A 6,968-nucleotide genomic window follows, 5' to 3' on the forward strand; every position below is an offset into this window, starting at 1 on the left:
AGTCGAAGTCCAAAACTCCTGGAGGAGGATCAAAGTTTGGGAATCCCATGAATGAGAGCTTACCTAGAGGCTGTATCTTTCTTCACTGCAAATCCAGTCTGGCACACTTTAACGGGCCCTTTTTCCATACTATGGGATTGTGGGATCTGTAGTTTTAGTGAGACATTTTGCCTTCTCTGTATCAGAGAGCTGTGGTGCCACAACAAACTACAGTTCCCAGGATTCCATAGCATGGAAGTTAAAGCAGTGTCAGTGGACTGGATTGTTTCTGCAGTGTGGATGCAGCCAAAGTGTGCCACTAGGAACTGCTTGCTTATTAATTCCATCCTTTTCACTATTTCCTCTCCTTCTCCAGTGATTCAGCTTACTCAGCATTGGCTTGATGGACTGTTTTTGTAGGTTTTCATACATTATGGCTGTTCCCTGCCAGAGGGGTTTTTGTTTTGGGGGTTTTGGTGAGGTAACTTCTAAAACATGCCAGCTTAGTTTAGGGAGCCACTTGGTATAGTAGGACTACAACTCTGGAGACCAAGGTTCATGACTCAGCCATGAAACCCACTGGGTGACCTTGGGCAAGTCACACTCTCTCAGCTTCAGGGGAAAACAGTGGCGGAAAACCTCCTCTGAACAAATCTTGGGAAGAAATCCCCGTGATGAGTTTGCTTTGAGGTCGACAGAAGTCAGAAATGACAAACAACAACTTCTACAAACATTCAGCTCTCCAGTCCACTGATACTGACCTTTTGGGTTAGGTTATGCCAGGGCTGATATGAAGGGTTACAAATGACCAAGACCTGGTGATGCCCAGGACCTGAATATGTTGTAAAGATTTTTGTCTTTTTTTGGTAATACCATTAAAAGCTAAAGGTTTTCCCTTATGTTTTTATTTTATTTTATTTGTGGTATTTATACCCCGCCCTTCAGCATAAAGGCTACCAAAGTGGCTTACAATTATTATTATTATTATTATTATTATTATTATTATTATTATTCACACAGTTCCCTGCCATCAGGCTTACAATCTAAAAAGACACGACACAAAAGGAGAAGGGAATGATGGTGGGGAAGGGGATCAAATCTCCTGACAGTAAGGGCTGTTTGACAGTGGAACAAACTCCCTCGGAGTGTAGTGGAATCTCCTTCCTTAGCGGTTTTTAAACAGAGGCTGGATGGCCATCTGTCCGGGATGCTTTGATTTGGATTCCTTGAATGGCAGATTGGGGTTGGACTGGATGGCCCTTTTCATCTCCAACTCTATGATTCTCCCTCTGAGGCCTGGACTGTGGCAGGTGGACAGGAGGGAGGGCCCTACTTCTTGCTATGGCTAGCCCTGATGGAGTTGGGCCTGTCTTTTCACTCCCTCCCAGGCCGGATGGTGCCAGATGGCATGGAGGGAGGGCTAATCCTTTGACATGAATGTCTAGTCATAATCAACTGTAGGGGATGGTGCTTATCTCCATTCCTAAGCCGAAGTGCCAGCGTTGTCCAAAGATGAATACGGTGACCATGTGGCCAGCATAACTGCACCGAACGCTGTTACCTTCTCACTGAAGTGGTACCTATTTATTTACTGCATTTGTATGCTTTTGAACTGCTAGGCTGGCAGAGGCTGGGACTAGTGACAGGAGCACACCCCATCATGCGACACTTGGGCCTCGAACTGCCAAACATCTGATCTTCCGATCATCAGACTGCCACGATGGGACTAGTGACAAAAGCTTACTCCCTCACGTGACACTTGGGCCTCAAGCTGCAGATCTTGCAATCATTAGAGTCAGCATCTTAACCGATTTATTGACACCCACTGTAAAATTGGTGGATTTCACAGAAAATAATATTACAAAATACTGAAGCTTTTTAGCTGGTCCTCGCTTGCTGCAAGGGAGTTTAGGAAGGAAAGAAAGCTGCAGATGAGTAGAGAGACATGGCAGCACCAGAAAGAGTAATGGAAGTAGGGGCAGGTGGGCAACAGGTAAAAGGCAAGACTTCTGACAATGGTAGTGGCAGCTGGAAATAGAGCCAGGGACTATTGGCCCACTGTGGCCTCAATTGCCTGGAAGAGGAGCAGCCACACTACCTTCACAGGCTGAGCCAGTAGGCTTCCCAGTTGCGTGTTAACTCCTCTGCCTCCTGAACATCTGGCTCAGACTGGATGCTGAGGGTTACATGGCATGGAAGAAGTGCCATCTCTGGGTGCAGATCAAAGAATGAAGTCAGGCAGGTGGCTGAGATCAGGGAGAGTATTGGTTGTAAGTGGCAGTGTGTTCCCCTTCCCCAAAAAGACTCAAAGAGCCTGAAGGAGTGAGAAAATGGGGACCTAAAAATGGGGTTGAACCTACTAAGTGGATTCCATTCATGGGTGGGTGGCTGGCTGCCATTATGGCTACATAAGGTTCAGCAGTACTGAGTTGACTGTTTTAAAAAGGCTATAGTTATGGTCCATAGCTTCTCTAGTTCACCTCCATTTAAGTTTTTTCCCCCCAGAGCTATACTACAGTGACTTCTGTGGGTCCTATAGAGAGCAGGAGTCAAAGAGGAATGAGTGAAGAAGTGATGGGCTTTGGCTCAGGTGAAACAAGGAGCTAACATCTCAGAGTTACCAGCTGCAGAAAGATTTTATAAAAGAGGTCAATTACAAATAACATATATTCCTTTTCTGGCTTGTTTAAGCAGAATATTTTAAATTTTCCAGTCACTGGATAAACAGTTATAGGTCAAATGCATAGCACAGCATTGTTCTTAGATCAATGCTGGATCAGCAAGATTAGAAAGAGATTTAGGCTGGTTCATATACAGTATTGAGAGCCAGCGTGGCTTAGCGGTTTGAGCGTTGAGTTACGACTATGGAGACTAGGGTTCAATTCTCCGTTTGCCCATAAAACCCACTGGGTGACCTTGGGCAAGTCACAGTTCTCTTAGCCTCAGGGAAAGGCCATGGGAACCTTCCACTGAACAAATCTTGCCAAGAAAACCTATGATAGGTTCACTGCCTTAGGGTTGCTGTAAGTCAGAAACGACTTGAAGGTACACAGCAACAAAAATATGCAGTATTAAGTGATGAAGAGCTTGAGCTAAATGTGTTTAAGTTTTCTCTTTTATGAAGTTATTTTTGCCCCTACTCTTGAATCTTGATTTGGCGATGCAGAGAAGAAAACCAGATATGAATGTTCAGCTTAATACTTCTTCTGACTTTGTCCATCCATTTTCTTCCTGGCTGGTTTCTCAGATTACCCTGAATTCATTCACTTGGAAGTACCACTGGTTTCATTTACACTAACAATCAAGACAAGAACCCTATTCCTTTTCCCCCTGAGAATAACTCCCAATGAATTCAAAGTCTCACTTTTTTCTATCTTAGTAAATGTTAATTATTAAGTTGTGTGTACAATATATCATATAACTATATCGTATACCATTTGTTTGAGGGGAGCTGCTTTAGAAATAAGGCCCACTATATTACGCTGGCAACCTCCATCTGATATTTGCTAAAATCATATTTTGGTTTTAGAATATAGTAGTGCAACCATATTTCAACACAGCCTTCATTAGTGCTTTTCAAGCAATTACCTTTAGTCTTTTTTTAAAAATCATATTAATAGGGAAATAAATTGTCAGACTCCTTTTTGGAGCTTTGCTTCCAAAGCACTTTTCAAGGAGACACAGTGTCCTGGCTGAATGGAAACTTACAGCAGCTGCAGGTTTATTAGGTTGATGCTTTTAGTAGCAGAGTTATTTATAATTCATTTTAGAGAATCCTTTACATCTCTCCCAAATGCTGCTTGTTTTTGCAACCAATGTTTGCTCTCCTTTCATCTTTGCCCATTTTTGTTTTCTTCTATATGGGAGCAGAATCAGACTAATGTAATAATGAAGTCCTTTATGCTGGCTGTCCAGTAAGAAGTCAAAAATGATCTTGTGCCTTAATTGTGTAGAAGGAAGCAGTTTGATAGAGCAGATTTACTTATAGTCATACCACAGTTAACAAAGTATCTGATGGTGGAGCTTCTTTTTACAATGGTTTTTTTATGCCTGATTGGCTCACTTTCCCTCTATCTAGCTGGAAGTTTTTTCAGTAGAATTGGCAATGGAATGATGATGAAGGAGAGCTGGAGAAACACTGACTTTCATTGCTGTGCTGCAGCACTGTGCCTGTAGCAAATAGTGCAATAAACAAAGCTTGAGTTTAGAAACAGCAGGTCCTAAATAGCCCTGTGTAGTTACCTACAACAGGCAAGCTAAACAGCAGCTATATCCTGAATCTCTTACATAACAGCAAAACAGAAAAGAGGACAGCTGATAAGCCTGCCTCACCAGTTCCCCCCAGCATGTTAAAAAAACATAATTTTGACCACCCAAATGGGAATTGTATGAAAAGCGGAGGGTGGTTGGTGGGGAACCATACCTGGAATGGGATGATGCCTTCAAGTGATCTTTCTAAAATTTACTTATGCATGTTGCTGTTTACTTACTCAGGACTTAACTGACTTAGTTGTTTCACTTCACTTAGGCATATTGTTAGTTCTGAAGAAAAAGTTTGCTGAAACATGTTGAACTAGTTTTCAATTTTTTGTGGTGTGGGAACCTATTCTCATTCTTTCCACATTATTTCTATCCATTACTAAATTTTCTGTTACAGATGTAATGACCAGGAAGGCATCATCTTTTGTAGCTGCAGCATATCTATGTATTGTTCCATTCTGTTCATATGAGTACAGGAATTAGCATATATGTCATGGTCTTGAAGGGAAACAGAATTTGTTTAAAGAGGAAAGGAGGTGCAGTTTAGACTAGGGAGTGAGTAACCTTTGACAATGTTTTGAACTTCAGCTCCTGTAATCCATTGGCCATACTAGCCAGCATTTTTGAGAGTTGGAATGGTAAGCATATGAAGGCCAAAGGTTTTTAGTTCCTTTCTTAGTGATATATCAAGTGAAGTCTTTGGAGACAGATGCCAATAGTCCTACTGACCTAATAACCTTCAACTGGAAACAGATAGGGCACTTTTATCACATAGCTACAGGGGCCTCACTTTCACTTGCCAATTCCTAGCCCTTTCTGGTAATAAAAATTCCTTTACAGGAAATTTTCCCCACTCCAGTTTTACAGCAAAAAGACAAACGTCACTATTGCTGTTCTGGAAAGTCACACAGAAAATAGCCTTGTTGGCTAATTTCCAATTACCAAGAAGGCGATACTGTATTTTGTAATCCATCTCCATTCTTGTATCTCATTACATCGCAAAGTACAGTGTCCATAGCTCAGCCTGTCCTCATCTGTTACGAAGAAACCAGTGCCTGTATGATGGAACTGAAGGTAACGGGTAGAAAACCACCACGGTTCAGTTCTTGACATTATCAACACACATCCTCTTTGCATTTGCAAGTTTCTGTAAATCATATACTGGTACATGGCGAGTTTCCTTTCTGAGAGCCAGCTTGGATTTGTTTTCTGATTTAAACTTCTTTGTACCTATAGTAACATTTTTTTTCACACACACCAAAAGAGCAAGATACCTGGTTTGTGGTTTGTTTGTTTGTTTGTTTGTTTTTGAACAGTGATAGGAACACAGCTTGGAAATGTAATTTTTTGCTCTACAACTTCCAGAATCTCACAGCCAGCGTGTAAAGAACAGAATTATATTCCAGCTCTACAGCAAAAGACAGCACTGCATGAGGTTTTGTCTGTTGCCTGGGCTAAAACATGAACTTGGGCTGCTTAATATTTTTTCTGATTACATGTTTGCCTTAGATAGTCTTAGAATATATGTGGATTTATTGTCCTAGGCTCCTCCAATTTTGAAATAAGATCCCCCCCCCCCCCGTATTAGTCAAAAAAGCTAAGATACACTGTTTCAAGATACCTTATTAATGCTGTTGATTATTGATGTGAACAATACAGATTTACCACATAAGAAATCACTTTCTGTATTGCTAGGTGCTGTTCAAGCTGAGATATCTAGGGTTTGGAAACCAGTATATCAATTAGGCGGTGGTTACTTAGATTCTGATGGACTGCTTTAGCAGAAAAGTTAACCTGCCACACTCAAGAGAACAGGAAATATCAGGAAATATCAAAGGACACTTTTATGGAACCCTGGTCCCCATTTATCAACCATACTACAGATCATTTTTCTACACAAGGTCCACTGTCATCTCACTTAAAGATTATGAACTCTGATTTTGTGATGTACAGGGAGAGTGATCACTGAACTGTGTTGAAACCGAAACAGGGAGAATAAGAGCATTGGGGGCAACTACACTATACTTTCAAAATTTAAAAATAAAAATTTAAAAAATGATCATTCCACAATAGTTTTGTGGCATGATAAAGTTGGTGAGATTTGCTACAGTATGCGTGTTTGCTATTGTGGAAATGTTTTCAGTATTAGCAGATTAGCTGGTAATATAAGAGAAGGCACATGTGATGGAGGGAGCCTACAAGTGGGTTCATACATCATTCTGATTCTTTGTCTTAAGAACCAAAAGTAGGAAATGGCAGGGCTGTGTGTTTGTACATGTGTTTTACACACAGTAGTGTAGCATAGAAAAATAGTAAAGACAGACACCTAAACCCCAGATATTTTCAATAATGCTGGATTTCTTACTTTATTAACAGATTGTTCAATGCCCTGAGTTGATCAATTGTTCAGTACTAGATTAACCCCCCATTCATCATGTCAAAAGAGAGGGCGGGCTATTTGTATGTGGTGCAGGATGATAGACCACATTAAAGATTGCACTTAGACAGTGGGACCTCAGCATCCATGGACTTGCCATCCACAGATTTAGGGACAATGTGACTTCACCTGAATTGTGGTGCAGCCGTGTGCATGCACCACCATTGGGGACAATGAGACTTGAGGTTGCACTGATTTTTGTATCTACAGGGGTCCAGAACGAATCCCTCATGGATATCAAGGCCCCACTGTACAATCTCTGAAAAAGCACACACACTTTCACAATTTTTTG

Source organism: Sceloporus occidentalis, unplaced genomic scaffold, assembly GCF_023333645.1.
Source record: "Sceloporus occidentalis isolate IW3139 unplaced genomic scaffold, rSceOcc1.0.p SCAF_3, whole genome shotgun sequence".
Lineage (NCBI taxonomy): Eukaryota > Metazoa > Chordata > Lepidosauria > Squamata > Phrynosomatidae > Sceloporus > Sceloporus occidentalis.